The sequence below is a fragment of the Ciconia boyciana genome, chromosome 10 (genome assembly GCF_034638445.1).
Source record: "Ciconia boyciana chromosome 10, ASM3463844v1, whole genome shotgun sequence".
In the NCBI taxonomy this organism is placed as follows: domain Eukaryota; kingdom Metazoa; phylum Chordata; class Aves; order Ciconiiformes; family Ciconiidae; genus Ciconia; species Ciconia boyciana.
The window spans coordinates 11626886-11649104 of NC_132943.1; the positions used below are offsets into that span (position 1 = coordinate 11626886).

At 40.1% G+C, this 22219-nt stretch overlaps 1 protein-coding gene across 3 annotated transcripts in view; it reads left to right on the forward strand.

Moving 5' to 3' along the window:
- Positions 1-4831: 4831 nt before the first annotated feature.
- ZNF148 (zinc finger protein 148) overlaps positions 4832-22219 on the forward strand; it is a 41438-nt gene continuing 24050 nt past the window's right edge. The window contains exon 1 of one of the 3 annotated variants that reach the window (XM_072874224.1): positions 4832-5111. The gene's annotated coding sequence lies outside the window, so the exon portion shown is untranslated. Of the gene's footprint in view, positions 5112-5487; positions 5726-22219 lie in introns of those variants that run through there. The other 2 variants (XM_072874222.1, XM_072874223.1) reach the window with 2 other exon arrangements.

Here is a 22219-nt window from a genome sequence, read left to right on the forward strand (position 1 = left end):
GTTTTAAGGCAGAAATTGGTTCTCTAAATTCTGCCTCATTGTGTCATTTGACAATTTATGTTAGGCAGAGTACTACATTATCATCATTTTTGTTGCTTTTTCTGCCTATTAGGCATCTCAGCATGGGACATTAAATATCCTCTTTTCTTTTAATCTGGAGATTTATAATGCTAATTTTATAGGAATGCCATGTGGGACCAAGTGAAACATACTACAGATATCTGAATGTCTTGTGTCTACACAAAACCATCTTGACTGATGCTGACTTGCTATCTTTTTTTTTTCAGACAGGTATATCTCTCATCAAACCATTACTTTTCATTTTCTCTGGGATTTTTGCGATGTCTTCAGCTCAAGTTTTAAAGCACTTCAAGCTGCTTATTATTGTAAAATAAATGAATGAGTCAAGTCAGGCATGTTTGTGGCATGAGAAACTAATCTGATATGAAGACTTCTTCAAGGCTTAGGTGGAAGCGGAACAGTGTTCTCCTCTAGATAGATTTGGGAACAGAAAAGATTTCAGGAATGAGGAAAAAAGCCAGGTGACTTGCATGCACCCTCTCCTTCTGACCAATATTTTCCATAATTAATTATTTTTGTTTACAAGCATCAGATACACAGGTATTTTGAGACATACCATATCATCACATTTCTCTGCATTAGTTAATGTTAGGACAAGCATACTGCACAACTATGTGACTGATAGCATGATGATTGATTCCTGATCCGCTAGCAGTACACGGCAATGCAGACTCAATTGAGTTGGGCTTACATGGGATAATGAATTGAAAGCCTGCTATTAAAAAAATAATTAAAACACAAATTCAGTCAGGGATGCTGAAATGAAGAGGAGTGACTTACAGACATGAGTGGATGCTCAGACAATGGACTCATTTAATTTTCTGCACTGAATATTTGTGTTAGTTCAAGCCCTGGTGAAATATCTGAATTGAAAAAAATGGATGGAAGGAGATTTTCTAGCTTTCAATAGCAAGTGTTCCCTGATTATATCCACTGTTGAAATGTCAGGCATTCATCTAGGCATTTCTGAAGCATCATTCATTGTATCACTGGCACAAACTAGGATTAACCAGGGCTACAGCAGCCTTAGTGGTCCAAGGAAGAAGGGGAGGAGAGAAACTGAAGAAGGTATTTAGTTTTCTTTCTGATTCAGTATCTGATATCTCCATTTAATTCAATGGGATATTTCCATGTTTGAAGCTACATATGTGCTTTGCTTTGTTGCTGAACAGGGAATGAGACATTAACCTGCGATGAGGACTAACCAGTGTTTATCTCCACTTCCGTGGAGACAAGCCATTTACAGTAAGCCACTTTATATTTACTTCTTTCTATCTGTCCTGGGTTTAGTCCCAATGATGATTACTGTTCCTTTATGCAGTCGTGATTTGGTACTCATTTTTGTCAAAGGGGTTTCCAGGCAAAATTGCAGGTGATGTCCAGCATGTAGACTGGTGAGATAGACAGACACTAAAGCTTAAACTAACTTTTGCATTAAAAGAATAACTCAAGTGGGTGGGGGAGAACACATCTGTTATCTCTGAAAGTCAAGTTAATCTCACCCTGCACCAAAGTTGTTAACTTCAATTGTTTGATGATTGCACAAGCACAGAAAAGGCTGGTTTAGCATTGTTTGGGAAGATGAATTGTGTATTTCCACACCTTAACACCCCGTGCTTTCTCTTGGATGTACCTTCCTTTTGAACTTTCTGTTTGCAAGTACCTTTTTTGGAGAAGACAGAGATTTTTCAGGCAGTGTTCCCTATCTATAAATTACTGACATAAACTCTTCACTGATTAAAGTCTCTGAGATTTAGCCTAGTTATAAAATACTCAGTAAAAATACTGATACTTGACATGCAGATTGCTTTTCACACTTCCTTTGGCCTGATCCTGTAACCACATACAGACATGAATAGTTCAACAGATTTTTTTTTTAACTCTAGAAAAGCCAATTGTGTGTGTTTGAAGGAATAAGACTATTAAGCTCAGGCGAGATGAATTCAGATGATAAACACAAAAACATAACTTTAAGAGGCTAAGTGGCCATCTTGAAAACCCACCTAACCGGTGGACTTCTCTCTCAAATTCCCAGACTGGATCTTTCCAGATCAGCTGCTGCTTCGCTAGAAGTTACTGGCTCGATGCAGAAATTCCTGAATGAAATCCCTGTTTGTCTTGTAGGAGTTCAAATGAGATGGTTCTGCTTGTTCTACAGTTACTTCTGAAGCTACTTCCTGTTTAAGACCTTTTAAAACACATATATATTCTCTAACAATTCCCAAAAGCCACTCTTCCTAATACATAGCCTACTCGTGCTTCCTATTTTTCTTGGTTTCTAGATTTATACAGAAAAGGGAAGAAAAAAAAGGGCCTTTTACTTTCCATTATTTAGCCCTCCTAAAAAAAGGAAACTGAAACGTACTCTGCTCCACGCTGTGAACACATTGCCTTTTAGAGGGTTTCTCATGGGTGGGCAACTTCTGGAATTCAGAAGGGAGAGGGAAGACTATATTAAAGACTATTGAATTTTTCCCTAGGGAAAAGCAGAGTTTGTCTGCTATTTACAGAGAGGCATGAGGAAAAAAAAAAAATAGGTCAAAATGCAAGTGCTCCTTTAAGCTTCTCAAGCTACTGACTCTACATATTCTTTTTCTATTTTGTTATGTCAAAACACTAATATTAATAAACAAACACCGCAGCATTAAATGTGTGTCAAAACACTAATATGAACAACGTCAAGTGCTGTAGCTGTGTGACTTGGTGAGGAACTACCATCATTTGAAAATATGGGTGGCAAAGAGGCAAAGGTCCAAGGTCTGACGTGTCCCTTTACTACCCCTGCCTTGGCGGAGGGGGACTTCCAGATGAACAAAGCACTGTAAGATTCTCACTGAACTTGACAATTTGTAGGTCCTCAGTTCCTCTTAAAACAACAGAAAACTCCACCCTAACCCAAACTGACATTTGAAAACTGGAGCATGTCTTGATTAAGGTCATAGAAAAATGGTAGGAGAGTAATGAACAGAACCCAAATATGCTGAGTCTTACTTCTTTGCATTAAATACAAGACAGTCTTTCTTCTTCATATTACTCTGTTAATTACCAAACAAAATTTTTTGAAAAGCAGGTTCCAATTGATGTGTCCTTGGAGAAAGACTTGTGCTCACCCTGCAGAAAGCTTTAATTCCTCAGTGTATTTTAACATAAGGTTTTAGCGCTGAGCTTCCTGACTCAGACTTAATGAAATTCAAAAGATCTTTTTTTTGACAGGTAAAAATGAATAGAGTCACCAAATTAATTGTCTTTGAAGGAAAAAAAAAATCAAAGCTGCATAAATGTACATCTTCCCTCAGTTTCTAAAACTCTATTTTTGGAAAATAAAAGTTTCCCATTTTATTCAGCAAGCAGGTTAATGACACTTCTTGTATTTATGTAAAACCATAGATGACTGCATGAAATGTAGCCACATTTTATTAACTCCTTCCTCTGTTCGTACAGATTGAGTACTCAGTCCAATTATTTTGAAACATATGCGTTGCATAAAGTCAGGGCAGACCTTCAAACTGGGTCTTAATGTCATTAATATTTTCTTCTTAATGCAATTTATTACACCGTAACTGGATGGCACAATCTATGACCTGCATAAGGACGCAGAACCTTATTAATGCATCTCGTTAAAGGACCTAGAAACCCTACACAAAGCTGACTCACCAGGCAGATGCATCTTACTTCTAACAGGACCTGAACGAAGGGCATAAGCCTTGTCATGGAGACAGGGTGATCCTGTAGGACAACCTGGGAATAACTAAGCTTGTAGCAAAAAGCTTTGGGCTCCTGCCGATTGAATGACTCACAAAGCTAAGCCCAAAGAAGCTGGTAAATTTTACCCAACAGAGCTTATGCAGATTTTGGCTTCAATCCAGCAGAGCACTTAAGTACATGCTTAATTATAAGCAAGTGACATAAAGCAATTTAGTTAAGCACGTGTTTAAGTGCGTTGCTGGGCTAAAGAACTTTATTTTGAAAAATGTGGAAAAGTTGGTAACCCTTAAAAGAGATGAAGTTGAGAGATGCAAGAGAGACCAAGACACAGCCGAAGTTGTAAAGGTGCAGACAGTTTGGGCGGAGAGCTATTCCAAGGAACGTGCAGGCTTTAAGAAGATTTGGCCTCTAGCAATTCTCCAAGTTGTTTACTGTGTGGGGTCATGGAGGACATCACGATCATGGAGACTACAGCGCACAAAACTCATCTCAGGACTTCTTGATGGAGCTGGAGGCCCCGGGCGTCCCACGGCCACTACCTCCGTACACACACCAGTGCTCTGGGGTCTCCCGCGGCCCCAGAAGGCCCCGGCCTCACCCGAGAGAAGTCGGGTGCACCGGGAGAGGGGAACCGGTCTCTGGAGGGATCGGGGTTTACTTCAGCCGCCCCCCTGGCACCGACCGCGGCCGTGCCGGCCCCCTCTCCTCCGAGAGCCCGGACTGGAAATGAAGCCGTCGGAACGACACCGGGGGGGACACCCCCTGCACGCCCCCCCGGCAGCGCCATCCCCTCCGCCCGAGGCCTGGCCACCCCGCACGGCCGAGGGGCCCTTCCCGCCCCACCTCCCCTCAGGGCCGGCACGGGACCGCGCTCGGCCGGGCCCGACCGGCGGGGCTTCCCACGGCCGCGCCAACCTCCTGACCCGCGCGTAACCCGGGCCGCCGGCACCGCCGGCCCCAGCGGGAGGCCCGGCCCGGCGCCCCGCGCCCCTCTCCGCCTCGCTTCGCCGCGCCGCCGGCCCGCCGCGCCCGGGCGCCCGCCGGTCCTCCGGGCGTGTTTCCCATGCTGCACCGCGGCGCGGCGGCGCTCTGGCCGGGCTGTCGCTGTCACCGCCAGGAGGAGGCTGAGGGAAGGCGCCGCTCGCCCCGCCGGAGCAGGAAGAAGCCGCCGCCGCCAACTTCCCCTCGGCCTCCCCTCCCCCGCCGCCGCCTCCCCTCCCCCGCGCCCCGCCGCCGCCCCGCCATGCCCGGGGCCGCGGCACGGGCACTCTGAGCCGCCGCCGCGCCCCGGCCCGGCCCGCCTTCTCTTCGCAGCTCTGCGGCCGGTAAGTGCCGGCGGGCGGGAGCGGGAGCGGGAGCTGGCTGGGTCCGGCCGGGCCCGCCCGCCCGCCCGCCACTGCCGCCGCGGCGGCGGGAGGTGCGCGGAGGGAGGGAGGGAGGGAGGAGGAGGAGGAGAGGGAAAGGAAGGGATGGGAAGGGAAGGGAAGGGAGAGGAGAGCCGAGCCGCGGCGCGGCCCGGCGCGTCCCGCCCGCATGGGCCGCGCTTGGCCCCGCCGGCGGAGAGGCCGGCGAGCGGGGGATGAGGAGCGAGGCGGCGGGCGCCCTCCTCCCCCGCTCCCCGCCGCGCGGGGGGGCGCCGGGAGCTCCCTTCCGCTCCCCCCCGCTCCCCCCGGCCGGCGGCGGGGCTTCCCCGGCGGAGCCGGCCCCCCGCGCGGCGGGCCGGGAGCCGCGGGGCCAAGCAGGCCTCGCCGGGGAGGTGGGGATGGGGCCGGCGCTGCCAGCGGGGCCGACTGACAGACGGACAGACAAAGAGCTGGGGGAGCTGCAGACGGACGGACGGACGGACAGGCGGGCAGGCAGCGTGTCCCCCCGGCCCCGTCCTACCGGGCGGTCGTATCCTCCCGCTGCCCGCGTCTCCATTGTTCCTGGTGTAAGATAGGTGAAGTGTGCCGACTTGTGAAAATTTATTTCATTTAATTTTATTTTTTGAATATCCTTCTCCGAGTCTCCTCTCAGCTGCTCGGAGGAAGCTTTTGCAAGGGACCTCTCTCCAGCGTCGGGAGCTGCTAACAAGTGCCAGGCTGGAAGTGGTTGGGAGGGCAGGGGGGACCAGTAGGAGTTGAGGAGAAATTAGTTGGGCTTTAAACACTTTCACTCTTCATCGTCTTTCCCCCCCCCCCAGTTCCTGCCAAACCTCAGCTGGGATGAGTGCAGCAATGTCTGTATTAAGCTGGCTCATAAAAAGGGAAGACATTTATGTTGCAAACGTAAATCATCTCTCTGATCACTTCGTTTTTGTAAACTGTTTAGAGCAGCTGTGAGGGCTTTTGCACAATGATAAAAAAAGTAGATATGTAGAATCCAGTGATCACAGCTTTAGTCTTGCTTTGAAAGTCTACCTGGAGCATGACCTACCTCTCTGTCTGCATACATGTGACATTCCGGTCCAAGAAGTTTTAGATGGGAGACATGTCTTATTTCTGATGAGCAGCATCTTTGCCGTTGGTACAAGACATATGACAGAGGACTATAGTTCTTCTCTTGAATAGGGTCTCAGTTGCTTTGTTTATTTGCTGTACTTATTCACAGATTTCAGTAATACTTTACAAGCTTGCTAGGAATATGTTCCTGGGCCTGTCATGCTTAAACATTTTGGAGTGCCCATATCGGATTTCGTCCTTGTGAGTGATACAACTTTTGCAGTCATTCTCCATGAGTTTGGTGATGCATGCCTCGTGAAGGAAAGAGGTGGAAAAAATAGTGCTAACCTGTATCAGTTTTTGAAGGCATCTTACACTGTACTCACAATCAGACTAGATAAACTGATGGGCCGATCTAGACTTAAAATCTATCCTGCTATGTAAAAAGTTTGCATACCTTTGGGCAGCATTAGTTTTTCAGTGTTCCACTTCCAGTGTTTGGGATTCATGCACGCGTCCAGTGACAGCTGTCATCTGCAGAAGCTTTGGCTGTGCTGGGAAGCTCCAGAGCTCACGAGGCCTGCTTTCCTGTCGATCTCATGGGATCTGCACACTCCTGGTACAGGGTAAAGTCAGATTCATAGCAGAGGCAGGCAAACCCCGCTCTTGTTGTGGTGATTAAGGAAAACTTTACAAAATTAGTTTTTTTCAGTTGCATGATTTCCTGAAAACAATTGTCATGGCCTTTCTTGATGTATACTCAGCTGAATGTACATGTGTATTCAGTTTCCAAAAGTATTTTCTTCGTAGTTGTTTCTGGATGTCCACATGCCCCTCTTCCCCAGATATCCATGTAGTTAGTCAGTGAGCTCATATAACTGAATAAAGGTAAAAAAGATGAGGCTGACCTCTTGTATTTAGCTGCCATGTGCACATGTACTTTCCTGTCTTCGCTCCTCAGGCTAAGGCCTGAGAGAACAGATGTATATGTAATCTATGTTTATTATTGTTCTTCTTGTCCATATGCGTTTAATTTCTTCAGTATTGCAAACATATTCTATTTATGGAAAATCCCTAATATAATGGATTACGAAATCAAATCATAAGTAGGTAAGTAGCTACGTGAAGAACCACAATGGTTAAAAAAACATTGGAAGAAAAATTACTCGGAATGTGAAAAGTTATATTGCAGGCTAAATTATTCACCTGAAGGAATACATACTTCTGTAATATTATTATGTAGCTTCTCAAAAGATGATTTTCCTGCTCAGTTTGGTGTATACAAGTTTATTGGTATTAGGATTTAAAGCTCTGTGGAGCGTGCATGTATTCTAGAGAGAGTTGGTGGTGTAAAACCACTGAGGTTGGAGGTTCTTACTTCCAGCTGAGAACTTCTGTGGATCAGTAATGTTAGAGTTGAACTACGAGAATACTAAGAATATTTTACTCTAGTGAAATATGGTGACAGTACATCTGAAAGAGTTTAGCTCACTTGTAGATGGGTTCTTTGCACCACAGGTTCACTAATGTAAATTTGCAAATAGTGAAGTTCACGGTATTGGTTGTTAGTGTATGGATTTAGGTAAAACATTTTAAAATTTACTAGTGGGGAGGAAGGGTTTGTTGTATTCTAGTATTTTGGGGAAAAGCAGAGTGGGATTGTCTTCTGTATCTGCTGCTAGAAATTTGTGATGTTTTTTGTGACTAGGATCTCTGTAGAGTCTTCCTCTGGTTTGGACCACTATGTGGGCTGTTGTCCCGTTGTAAATATTGCAAATGGAGAGCTGTCTGTATGGAGCAGCTTGATAGAGTGGGTCTTAATCTATGAAAACCACTTTAATTATTTAGCGTAATTTGGGATGAAGTTTGGTTTAATTTTGGCTCTAATATAAAATACATTTCTCTGTGCGAAGTAACAAAAGTTAAATGAGAAATAGTAATGTTGGTATAATGTCTTTGATAGATAAACATACTGCTATTGTTCTGGAGACCCTAAACACGAAACCGAGGGGTCCAACTTTCTTGTCCAAACTTAACAATGTATTTTATATTATATTAATGGGACAAGGAATGAAAAGTAAATGCCATTGGAAATATTTTTTACTTTGAAGGCTCTTAAGTGGATCTAACAGAGAAATAGATGTTTTATTTAAAATAAGTACTTTTTGTGCCTTTGCCTGGCGTTTTAATGATAGCTGCCTTTCAAACCAGCATCATTTATGATGAAATAGATTCAAGCCTTCAGCTTGCAGTCTGAGCTGCATAACTGAATGTTTAAAGCCAAATGAAGTCCCACAAAGTCTCCATGGATGTAAGTAGACATGGGTGTCTGCTTCTGTCAGGTTGCAGGGCTTATGTGAAGGATCAGTACTGTGATTAACTTGCACTTTAATTTGTTTGTTTTTTTGACAGAAATACTTTTGGGAAAATAGTATTTCCTGGAGCACTGAGATTCATGAATTTTTTTTTTTTCTTTTTTTCTTTTCACTTCTGTGTAGTGGACTCTATGCAGAAACCCTTGAACTAGTATTGAGTTTACACATTTAACTTACTGGTTTTTAAGAGCTGAGATGTAGCTATTGACAGGACATGTCAGCAAAACACAGCCATTGGCTATAATATATAGCTGTATGCCAAGCACAAACTTACGTCTAACAAAAGAAAATCCATTCAGGTTTTCATGAGATTTATTTTCATTTACACAAATGCTGTTAGTTACTTTATTTCAGTACTCTCCTGTGAAGTTAAAAACACAACTCCATCTGTTTAGCTCATTAGTACTCTATATACATTTTAAATATACAGTATTTTTTGTCATCTACATAGAACAGAATATTTTATATATCAGCAATAATGCTGTAAACTACGCAAGTGACATAGGTTTAACCTATTTAAATCACAAGTTATCGTACAAATTAAAATACAATAACGTATCTGAGTATTTCAATATTATAAGTGATTAAATTTTCTTCCCTTGGCTGCACATAGAGATATTTTTCATGTATCATTCAGATATTCAGCATGTTGGAAAAAATTGCTGGAAAAATCCATAATACATTCTCATAGAACTTGATTATAAGTGTGTCCTAAGGGGAAATTCAGTGTCTTTTAGAAAGACTGTGGAAAGCACAACATGCAGAAGGGTTAGAATCTCCTGATAACTTCTTCCATACTGTCAGAATTTTATTTTGGGAGATAATGTAGAGACTGATACTGCTTTTGCTCAGAAATAATTTTTAGTGTACTCTTACAATATTATCAGTGTGTTAATGTATTCAGGGCTATGATATCAAGAGGTAACAGTGCAAATACTGTAATATAGTTAATGTATTACTAATTTATATTACTTCATGATTTCATTGCACTTTGGAAAACAGCAAGACATAGCTCTTTAACGAGGTGTATATATACTGGCCTGATCCTGCAATTAGTATACTCTACTGGCATATTAGTATTACAATATCTGCATCTTGTCACAGTTAGTGCAGAAAACTTTAAGACAGTACTGTCCAATTCTTTCCTTATGACTAGGATGACATTTTTATAAGTGCAGAATTAAACAGTCTGATGATAAAATGAAATCTGTGTGGGAAGAAGTTCCAACCTGCAAACAGCAGTAGGGTATAATTTATGAACAGCCTATCAAATATAAACTGTCTAGGTCTCTTGCACTGGAAAGGAAAAAAACAAACCAAAAATCAAGGTGCCTGTAAAATGTCTGTAAAACAAAATAATTTCTTGATATAATAATTTATATTACTAATGCGTAAAGCTGTTGTGATATCTGTGTAAGTGAACTCAGGTATGAGGCTGATAAGTCTTCTGCTCTAAAATTGTTTCAAATGGCAGCTACATTCATAAGGTAAAAAGATGTCCATTCATAAAATTTTCGACAAATATCTTAATGTTTTTGTAATAATTTCCCATAAAGTCTGTATTAACTTTTACTACTTATATACGCCAAAACGCATATAGAAGACATCATTCAAAGGATTTACTATGCCAGTAACATCATGACCAGGTCATGTTACCTTAGTGTGAGAGGTGAAGTGAGAAATATTGATGCTGGGCAGATTTGACACTCATATGTTCACTAGCAGTGTTTAAGAAAGGGGAAACAAACATCTTTTTACACTCTCTGAATTTTAACCTCTACGTGATTGCCCTCAAAATTTGTCAGATTTCTTTTCTCCTTTTGTTGGGATTAGATTTGAAACCAGAAAGTGGTGATACACTCCTAAAAAGTATGTGTGCATATGTATGTATATGTAAAACACTTGTAGCAGGTATTTATGATGAAGTCTGGCCTAAAGCTCTAGTCATCGAGTATGAGAAATGTTCAGCATAAAGTGAAGTTTGTTTTGCCAAACACCAAGCAGCATGTTATGTGAGTTAGCTGCCTGGGATGTAGTTGTGTTTTGCAGTTTACTGGGAAGGGGCAAAGCAAGTAAGCAACTTCTAAATTCACTGGCTTTCTGCAGGCTTCCTCTAGTAGTGAAAACTATTTAGTCTTGCTTTCAACAAGCGAATCTGTAGTACTGCATTGAAACGTTCTTCAGTTTTGTAAAAGGAGGGGAGAGAGAGCAAAATTAATATTAAAGCCAAGAAATGAGTACATTTCACGGGACCCATGGATGATTTTTTAGTCTGTAAGCATTATAACAGTCAGTATTTCCAGATGCAGTGGATGATTTCAGAGTTTTTCAAATAGGATTACTCTAAAGCAAATTATAATCTCTGTTGCTGACCTCCTGAAGTATGATTCTCCCCTGCTTTTGACCACATACACAGTGGTTCCTAACATAGGTCATTGTTATATGTGAGTCCTTGTCAGACGAAATATATGTGAGATGGATGACAGTTGTCACTCCTTTAAGTTGGGTCATTTATAGCGCTGAGCATTTCTAGGTACAACAGTAACTATATAAATAAATTTAAGACATCTTCTCATTTTGTGTCCTTAAAGTTTCTTTTAACAAAGGAGTTTTTCATGAAAGATTGTTAAACTCTACCAACTCCCTTTTTGCTAAAGTAATCTTACACTTCTTTACCTTGAAGAAGATTTTTGTAATGACCACAGTAGGTCAAGTGTAGAGGGAGGTGGTCAGGGTACCCAGTTGTGGTACAGTTATTTTAGACCACAATCACTTGCAGGTTTTCTAGAAGTGTCCATGGAATATTGGTTTTCAACTTATGTTTTGACGTTATAACAATTTTTTTTTTTTGTAAAATCTAGTGTGAAGGTGCCCTGTGTGAATATTGCTTTAACAATATCAAACAAAAATGAATCATTCATATGGGAGAAAGACTGCCGTCATCCCTCAAGGAGGAAAGCTTTATTAGGCTGCTGTTCTCAGGAGCTTCCTCTGTCACTGGTGAACCTGACAGTTATACTCTGTGATGAATTTTAATCTGAGTCAGCAAAAAGATGTGAAAGTTATGTGATTGTCTTCTGGGGATTGGGAAAGCTTGTATTGTTAGGGGGTGTAAGGAAGTCAGGGAAAGCTGTTTGCCTTTAATGTTGCTTTTTCCTTATAGAGATTATGAAGTTTTCTTTTTAAATGACTTGTAGAAAAGAATTTTTATGTATTTAAAATGTGGTTTTTATGATCACAAATTATTTATCCCAACATGAAATTAAGGGATTAGGAGGGGGAATAAAACAGAGTTTATAGGAAAGAAGCATGCAGAGGATGATCATCCAGTTGTCATAGTTTATTGCTTGAATATGTAGAATAGGTGGCAATTTGCAGACAAAACCAGTGGGCTTGTTGTCTTAATCTGACAGTTAAAAGTAGATCATGCAAACAAGGCATGTTTAGGCTTTTCTGGTGCCTGTTAGGAACCTATACTCCATGTTATATACACTGTATTGGATCAAATATAAGGCAGCTTTAAATGTGAGTTTACTGTCACTTTTCAAGGAATAACAATGTAAAAGGACAAACTGACAGAAAACCTAATCTCTATTCTTTGCATGACCTTGCAGTTTACTATCTAGTGAGCCTTTGTGTCATCCCTGGCTTACATTCCTTATAGGTCACAGGACAGGCGTGGGGCTTTCCACAGTTGTGGTGGTGATGAGAGTGTGGCTGCATATCCAGAAATCATGGGATCTGTTGTAGTTACATGTTACCTATGCCTAAAATTTGCTGTAAAAGTGGGAAACTCTTCATTTCCTATCTTTGGTTGGGCACAAGTTCAGCAAAGTGGTCTCAGCTCTGGTGCTTGCATCTTGGGTGCCTGAAATTGTTGCCCTGTTACCTGTGGGACGCATCTGAGCATTGAGGGAACCTGGATGAGTGCTGCTGCATCAGTGGGTTGAGGGCTTGAGGACTTGAGACTCTTAACATGGTTGGATGAGGAAATAATATCTGGAAAGCAGTCTATAAACACAGGACATGCAGGGTTTTTCTTTTACCAGAATCCTGTAAGAATATTTTCTTATTTTACAGATTGGTTTCCTGCTTGCTTAGTAGTATGGATTGTACTGAATGTATTTCACTAAGGTGTGGCTTCAACATGAAGTTATTTGGCTATGGGTTCTCCAAAATTTCAGACCTGTTTGGGATGGTAGCTCTTAATTGTTGGCCTGTGAGTTAATGGCATCAAGAACCTTCAAGATTTTTGTTCCTAATAATTACAGGAGTTATTATAAACATGAATCATATCTTTTGATCAATCTGAATTTCTGTTTTAGTGTATTCTAGCACTTAATTAGCGAGAATTAGCTGCAGGGTACCAAAGTCATTGAGGTAGAATCCAATTTCCACAACCTTTTTATTCAAGAGGGCACAATCCTGAGAAGTCTGAGTTTTATTTTTTGGATTATTTTCAATGTTAGTTAATGGGCCAGGGTATCTATGTTATTATTGCTCTTATAAAATGGCTTCTCGACATCTCATGTTTTGGCTTGCCTTGAGCTGAAAATGGTCTTAAGTGCTTTAAAATTGTTTGAGAAATGTAAAACTTTAATGAGGAGTAATCACCTTGGGGTATGTGATAGAAGTCAGCGGGATTCCTTGTTCATACTGTTTTTGGAGTATCAGTGTGAAGAGTTACCTGGAACTTCTTGACGGGGTTGTGGATAGTCTTTTGAAGTGGATATGCTGCAGAAGCATACTGGATTTAGTAGTTACTTGATTTGACTTTTTTTTTTTCCTTTGGAGTGAGGATCAGCCAGATTAAAAGAGGCTAATTTACAATTCTGGAATTTCATGTAAGCGGGATAGGAATAGTTCTTAGTTGATTTAATCTGACCACAAATGTTGCTTATCAGTAGGGAGGTGGTGGATTTGTTGCAACAATGTGGAAAAAAAATCCTAACTGTACAGAAGTGTACTCTTAAAAAAATTCTTTGCTGTCTTGGCAAATTTACATGGTCTGTAACATGCTTGTATTCCAAGGGGGTTTTGAGAAAGTGACCTAGTTGCTCGCTTCCATGAATTTAGAGTTTATTTCTACTTCTTCCTCTGGCTGATTTCGTACTGTCTTTAAATACTAACATGTGTCCGTTTATGTGCTGACTCTTCTGCTTATTCTTGATGAAGATGCTTGATACTGTTCTGATGCTGTTGTAACAGAGTGCTGGTTAGGCCACAACAATCCCTGATTCCACTGACAAAAATTGCTCCTTGGTGCTCAGTTCATAACTGGTTGAATATGTTGAAGAACAGCAATAGATTTTTTTGTTGTTGTTGTTCACTGTTGGTCAGTGGTCTCCCTGATGGAGCATTGCAAGATCCTCTGCTCCTTGTTTTTTGTCAGGCATTAAAGCAAAGAAAGGGCTACCACCAGAACGTACTGTCCGAGATGCTGCTTCTAACGATACCTAAATCATAGTCACTTCACTGTTTTTATATTCTTATATAGCTGCCATCTCTGAAGGGTCCAAACACCTTATGGAAATGTCTTGTGCATTATGATTAGTAACTGTCACCTGTGATTCTTTTTCTTTCCCCAGGGGATTATTATATGGGCTTATTTTTTCCATCCACTGTGTTATGTGTGTGTGGCCTTGTGTTTATGTTAGCAAAGTAAAGTAGATAATTAAGTGCTTGAAGTAGTTTATTTTCTATGTTTCATGTTTAGTTTTGTAGTTTTTAGTTGCTAGGTGTATTAGTCTTGTGGAATAGGTCCCTGAAAGGCCTTTAGTTTTATTGTAGGTAGGGTAGACCTATGGCATTTGAGGAGTGGAGCCAAGCAGTCAACTGAGATCTATGGCTTTGAGCTTTAGGAAGGGCTCTTTCAGATCTTCTGGCCCAGACTACTGGTGGCTTTGAAAGACAGCCACTGAAGGTGATACTGTGGTGTTTGAAAAACAATATAGAAAGCATAGGATTTGCTTGGTCTGCCTGCAGTGAATCTTTTACTCCAGAGGTATTCATTCTATCATGGTTTCAGAGTAATTGGATTTTTTGAGGTTACTGTTCCATTGTGTAGGTGAAGGGTATGTTTGAAACACAGCAGAAATGCAATAAATATACATTAAAAATGAAGTTACGCTGGGATATGACACTGCCTCCTCAGCAGGTTTAAATGGGAAAATGTTCCTTGCTAGTACCACTATGTGAAAAGTTAGTCTACAGAGAACAAGGATATTTCTCAGAACTTGTTTCTGGATTTTACACAGAATGTAATTTTACCCTGAATAAGTTTACCATAATGAAATTAGGGGAAAAAACCATGTATTTAGTGCATGCCGATGTCCTAAAACTGAAATTGCAATTTAGGAGAATGGTTCCTGTATTCTGAAACACTTGCATTGCCCTCACAGCTCAAGAGTCCATCTTGAAACAATGCTTTCAAATACTGAAGTAAGATCTAGAAATATTGCCTGTGCTCTGTTAAGATCTGTTTTGTATCCGTTATCCATGTTCTTCTCACCTATGGTTTAGATTACTGTTGGTATTTTCCTGAAAGTGTTCCTTATGCTGTCATGTATGTAAATGAGGGATGTCTTCCAGAATCTCTTTAGACCACTTTCGCTGCTAACTTCAAATCTTTTGGATCAAAACCTTCTTGATTATACTTCTGTTAGCTTATTGTCCAATGTTATTTAGTCTACATGGACATATTAAGTAATTGGCTTGAATTTTTCTGTAATTACTATTTTTCTTTACTGCATGTACATGGCCTTTTACAAAACAATGAAGCTGAAGTAAAGATTTACAGGCAAGAAAAGCATGCTTTCAAAAGGTGTAAGTAAAGCAGGCAAATGTTGAAATTGCAGCATTGAGCTTTACCTATGCCATCTTAATTTTGCCATCCTAAGTGTAAGTACAGGACTATATTACTAATATATTGTACCTTAATATTATATTGTAGTCTTTCGTGATACGTGAACACAATATTCTCCCCCCAGAAGCCCCTACCTTTTTCAATGTTCGGGATGCATGCTGCTTGTTGAATAAGCAGCTGCTCTGTAATTTGCTTTCTTCTCGTTGCATAACGTGTGTTCTCTTACTGTGCTCCCGCTCTGAAGGCGGAATGAATATATTCCTTTGTGAAATTTCTGTGACGGTTATCAGTAGGTTTGTGAGGCCCTACTGCTCTCTTCACACCTAAATGACCTAGGTGGGTCATTGCCCCTGTTTTGGAGACAAGGAAGTGGAAATACAGGGCGGGGAATGATTTGCCAAGATAACAATTTGCCCAACAGCAGTGGCAGAGCTGAGAAAAGAAGCCAAATCTCTTACAGTTCTGTTGCAACATCATGGTGGTAACCGTTGTTTCTCTCTTCAGTCTTACTGTTGTGCTTACCTTTTCTTGATGACAGTCCTACATCTGTGTGCCCCCATTCCTCTAGTGATTTCTCCACTGAAGTGGCTACTCTGTTAGTTGGAAACCTACTGGTTGTGCTTTCTGATCAGTGATTAGGTCCCAGGAGAGGCCAGACTCCTCTCGCCCACCTTCTCATAGTAGTTACCTAAGTAACTGATGTGGGCTTACCTTTCCGTCTTACGTGTGCCACCTTGGCCCCTCAGGAGCTGTGCTGGCCGCAGGAACAAGAGCACTGTAAACTGAGTAGTTCACCCTTGTGACCGATATTGAACGTTGCTTATTCTTACAAATATTTCACTATGCCTCAGGGAAAGGAAATGGATATTTCTTATTTTATGGTTGGAGAATTGATGCCTGGGAGTAAGATGAAAATTTGTGTTTGGTGTGGATGTCCACTGAGCTCTTTAAGAGCTTTTTGTAAAAAAAATAATATATGGCATTGCATCCCTCTTTATATTTTCAAAGTATTGCTATCATTGATTTAATTGCAGCCTTGCGTACTCAGCATTTAGGGTAAATCTGACCCAAATGTGTCAGGATAAGCACCCAGAAACTGAGAAAAGTATAATTATTGGTCACCTATTTAAAAAAAAGAAAAAAGGTTTGGTAGAAATGGCTTGTGTAGAATTGTGTAAGATCACTGGCAGGATCAAGGATAGGATCCTATTTTGCAGGATAGCATTCAACTGCTTAAATGGTCATGACTTTCTTTTCCTGCTGTCCGTGTCTTGTTTATACATATTTCAGCCCTTGCAACAAATGGAGCAAGGATATTATGAAATATCTCACTAGTATCACCTATTTCTATGGAGCAGATCCATCCAGTGTGCTAAAGGAAATGATGCTTTGTAGAAAAAGATAGATAGATATATATATATCTGTCTCATACATATCATATATATAACCTTTTAATTAAAAAAAATTATCACAGTGCCAATAGGCTAGAGAGGCAAATTATGATGAGACAAGGTACCTTAATCGTGGTATCCCTGACTTCTGTATGTTTGTATGTGACCTCTTGTATTCTCCCAGGGCTTTTTGTGTATAATGTTTTACAGATTTTAAAAAAGCAATCTGGAAAGAAAAAACAGAAATTCTATTATACATACATCTATACAGACCTATGTCAATTGGGCCAGTAGGGTAACTGATAGCAACAGCAGGTTGTCATCTTCTGTAAAACAACACTAGCATAGTGCTAGTGATGAGAAGAGATGCTCCACAAATACTTGCAGATAGTAGAGGAGCGGTGACACCCAAGGAATTTAAGGGCTTGTAAAAAAAAAAAAAATCACAGTTTTTAAAAAGCAACATATTTTTCTTTTCTGTTTATTTTCAAGGTTAAATTATATGAGATGGGCTGAGGCAGTTAGGCTATGAATGCTGAACAGGGAAGGGCCCCACTCCTGCACCCTGGTTTGAGCTGCTTCTGACACACTGTTTTTGTGGTAAATCCAGTCAGTGAGTTAATCTGGCAGAAAATTAATAACTTAAAAAAAAAAAAAAATGTTTTTGCCAGGCCAGTGGACTGCATAAACCAGTATGTATTTATATGAGCACCAGAGTAAGCACAAAAGATAGGGTGGACTCTCACAGTTAGGAGGAGGGAGCAGGATTGCCCCTTTCAATGACAGTTAGCTGTTAGGTTGGCTTAGCTATGTCATATAACTGCACTGTTAACAAAATCAAATGAAAAAACATTTGATAGATTATCTGAAATATTTTTAAAAAGATTCAGCTTGAGGCATGCATGTGATACATGAAAATTCACAAAATATTAACCAGTTGGACTGAAGTTATAAACTACTAAAAGTACTTAGAAGATGCTGATTAGCCTTAGTTATGTGTAGTGCTTTCTTTCCTGCATATAAATTTCATCTGAAGTGTCCACAGTGAGCACTTTCGAGTGCCTGAGTTTCATAGTGTAAGGGCAGAAATTTTGCATTGTTCCTTTGGGGTTAACTGTACAGTGGTAGAAATTCCCACATAAATTCTCAAAATAACTATTTTCTAGTAGTTTATAATTTAGTGCCACAAAATCAGTGGGCTTTTTTTTTCCAGATAAAAAATAACATTGCATATGATTTTTTAAATATTTAAAGTATGTTGCTACACTGGTGATATCCCTGTGGATTTTGACATGTAACTGGCTTTGTTAATGTAGTATTGAAAGCTTTCCGATAACGCACATTTGATATTAGATTATGGTTATGCTGGTGATGATCCAATACTGATTTTAGGATAAGCAAGGTGGCAAAGATTTTCACACATGGATAATTTTGTGCATGATAAGTAGATTTTCTGTGAGTAATCCTGTTGATTGTAATAGGCCTATTCGCAGCTCAGTATGAGTGTAAATCTTTGTAGGATCAGGCACTGTACTGGCATGTGTTCAGCAACATGGAGCATTTAGAAATAACTGTGCAACAAGTCTTAAGAGTGTTTGTGTCATATGTTACATTTTAGAATGTGTTAATTTTATGATCTGTGAACCTTTTCACAATGATTTCTGTTTGATTATTTTTGCACGTCAACACATTTTAATTAATTCTTACAAATGCTTGTGTGTTAATTTCAATATCTTTCTTTTGGCTATGTCTTATTTTTCTGAGTGGGCAGAAGAGATAATTTTATTTAATGTTCTTTATTTAGAACCATTAAGTAGGGTATTATTTTTTACTTTCCAGGCTTCTGCAGTATGTTAAAAACTGAACTTTCACTATTGTGAAGGCCAGCTGTGTTTCCTTTTATATTGGACTATGTCCAGATTTTAATAGTGCAAATAAATATCTTTTCTGATGTGAAAATACTCAACATGTTTCATGGTCTGATAGGGCTTTTAAGTGGACATAGGAACCTGTGAACTTCTAATTTTTTCTTGTGTTTGGAGAGCATTGCATTGATGGCAGTTTTATTCATGGTAATGCTTAAACATAACATGAATTATGCACTTGTAGTTTTAAATATGCTATTAGGTCATGTTGCTATCTCTTTTTTCATTAGCATTAGGAATTGCAGAATTATTTGTGACTTTTATACTTCCTCTTAGGAAGAAAGCTTTGAGAATGTAGATACACATTTTCCCCCAATCTAAATTTAGCATAGCTTTTAGGTATGTCTGCATGGCAGCTGTAACTCCTTCATTTGTGTGTGCACATTGCATTTGCGGAGCAGTTTCACAATATGCTTTAATCTAATCTAACCGCTGACTGCTGCTGAGAGAAGTGGTCCTTTTCCCTCCTCTCTGCCTCGTCACTTGTCCATCTCCCCTACACCCTGCCTGCACAGTCCCTCTGATCCAAAGGAAAGCTAATGGCTTGTCTGGTGGGTACTTTTTTGTACAACTCCCTTCCTAGTTGCACAGTGCGTACTCGACCCAGTGAAGGCAACAAGAAGGTCTGACTGGGGGAGAGGTGCGGGGCACTACTCCTTTGGGCTGGTAGCCCATGTATCAGATTGTTTCTTGCAGCTATATCATTGAGAGTTGGGTTGACTTCTTCTAAATCAGAAAACACACAACATGTCTCATTGGAATGGCCTTTTGGTTGTTTGTTTCCCTATCTGAATTTCATAATGGATTTATTTTAATCTTCATTTTCTCATAGAAGAATGTGAACCTCTCTTGGCTTTGTAGCAGACTAGTGGGGTCTCAGTTGTAGTTGCTTTTTATAGGAGTTTGTCTACTTAGAAAGGTTTTATTAGCAGTGCCAGTAAAACGGCTCTGATTATATAATGATTGGCTTTTTTTGTTTAGCTTAAATCTTTCCAAAGTGAATTACACTAAATAGGGAAGGAAAAACCCCAATTCTGTAGTAGAATAAGAATGGTTACTTAGGGAGTTTTGTAGATTTATATACGTTACATTCATTTAAGTTTACAGTTTAGCACAAATCATTGTAGTATGACCATAGAGGTGAGCCATAAGAAGCAATAATATGGTTAGGGGTTTCCATAGATTGCCTTTAAGTTTCTTGTATGTACATTGTACAGTTTGTTGTTCAGTCCCAGCATGCACTTATTCTTCCAAAGGCTGTTGCGGAAGCAAGGATGTGGTAGGAATGTACTTGGGTACATCTGTAGCTTCAGGTGTTTGTTCATTAGGAAGTTTGCCTTGTCTTACCTCAAATGAAAACACGCTTCCCAAAATGTGGAACTAAAATAATGTCATTGGGCTACTGCCAGTGTAAGGTTACCCTGAAACCATTTAATACCTTGAATTGAGCGCAGTCTCAGCTTTTGTGAGGGGAACCTTGGAGGTAGATGTTTTCATCAGAACAGTATCGAGTTGCTAAAGGCATGTTAGAATTGCTCGTGCATCCTGGCTCTTGTGTTTGTGTTGTTGAATCTTAGAAAACATGGTTAAAGGGAGTTTATGGCTACATATGGAAGTAATATTTCTATCTCAAGTCATTGTTAGAATCCTTCAGAAGGAGGTAAGGTTTAACCCAGGGAAATAATTAAATTTTAACAAACTTTATTTTCCTGTCTTCCTCAACCTTCCTTCTTTCTATGTTGCCTTGCAAAAACAGGGAGAAGTTAATATAGGAAAGAGGTGGAGTGGGATATGAGTATAGAAAGTAGCAAATCCTGCTTTTTAATGCTAAAAAAAAAGTAGGGGTCTTAAAACAACAAAGACTTTTGCAGGAAATTGTTTACAAATAGAAAACGTTCATTTTACTTTAAAAAACAGAGCAAAAACATTAATCAGTTCTGTTCTACAAATAGATATTAAAATGCAGGTGATTTTCATATTTTGTCTATCTGTTATTAATCCTTAAGCATATTTTCTTTTTTCATCTCTCATAAATAATCTTTTAAATCCTAACTACAGAAACTCAACCCAGTACTGCACGTATGAATTTTGTTTTTAAAGTGAACCCAATTAGTATCTCTGGGTACTTGCTTATTGTTAAATAATGCTTTACTACTTGCTTAAGAAAAGAAGGGAGAAGACAGAATAATCCTTACCCACCATCAGTTGAAGTGGAGAAAAAGAGCTGGACCTTGTGTTGTACTCTGGTAGCTAATAGGTTTTGCCACTTTCCTTCATGGTCTCTGTTCAGCTTTACTTCATAGCAGCCACCATCCAAGCTGACTTTCTAAAATCCATTAATGTTTTCTTTTGATTGTATTTTAATTTTTGATTCTGAATTGGAAAGGTCATCACACTTTTAATTTAGTATGTTTTTGTTTAAATGGCTGTTTCTTTAATTAGGAATATTGTCTTTACCACTTAGCTCTCCAACTTACTGCACCAGTAATCTTTGGAAAAAACTGATGTCAGGGTTACTGAAACGAATAGCTCTGAAGTACTGCCGTAGGGTTTGGCATAGCAGCAGTTTTTGAAATGAAGCAACATGGTTCAATGGCTGTGGATGTTCTGCAAGCAGCTGTGGAGCACTGTGTGAAAAGAGAAGGTGCTGGGATGTCCTGGGAGACTTTTCCTGTGCAGTCCCTCCCCTTCCCCTTTCTCCTCCCCCAAAATGTGTGCACACCCAGGACGCTCTGCCTGTAGATGTCTCCTGGGAAACGCTTTGCCTAGAGTAAAGGTTTGGAGAACCTCTACCAAGCAAAATGGATACTTTAAAGATTTTGTTGACAGCTTTTTTTCCTCTCGGTGTATAGGGAAACTATATATTCAAAGAAAAAATCATATGATTATTTAGTGAAGCTTAATAAAAGTTCTGAAATTCCATGGAAAACATCTCTACAATAATGATAGCAATGTTTTATGCCAGTTATTCCCTCAAGATCATCTCAAAATAAGTTGATCTTTGTTTCACGGATGCACCTTGCACTTAAAATATTTATTTAATCTTTGCAGGCTTGGTAAAATGAGCTTGTTTGAATGCTTTTAACTTACATTTTCTTTATCACACTTTATCATTCTTCCAAGAACACTTCTCCTCATCTTCAGTTTAAATGATAGGATTGCTTTTATGTGAGCCAAAAGGTGTCAGTTGACAAATTACACGTGTTTTACTGAATTGATTGCAATTGGGATACTTCTTGTTTGGATTAATAGCTTATTTTTGTTGGTGAGAGTAGCAGGCTCTTCTGTGCTCTTAAACACTCTGTCTCTCTATTTGCATTTGCCTGCCTACCTTCCTGCCAGGAAATAGCTTTAAATCCAGGATTTCTGCAATTCATACCTAATTTCAGAGTGATATGGCAGTATCCTCCATGTGGAACAACCTTCTGTGCTGTTTTCGTCAGTGGCTTGAGCAGAC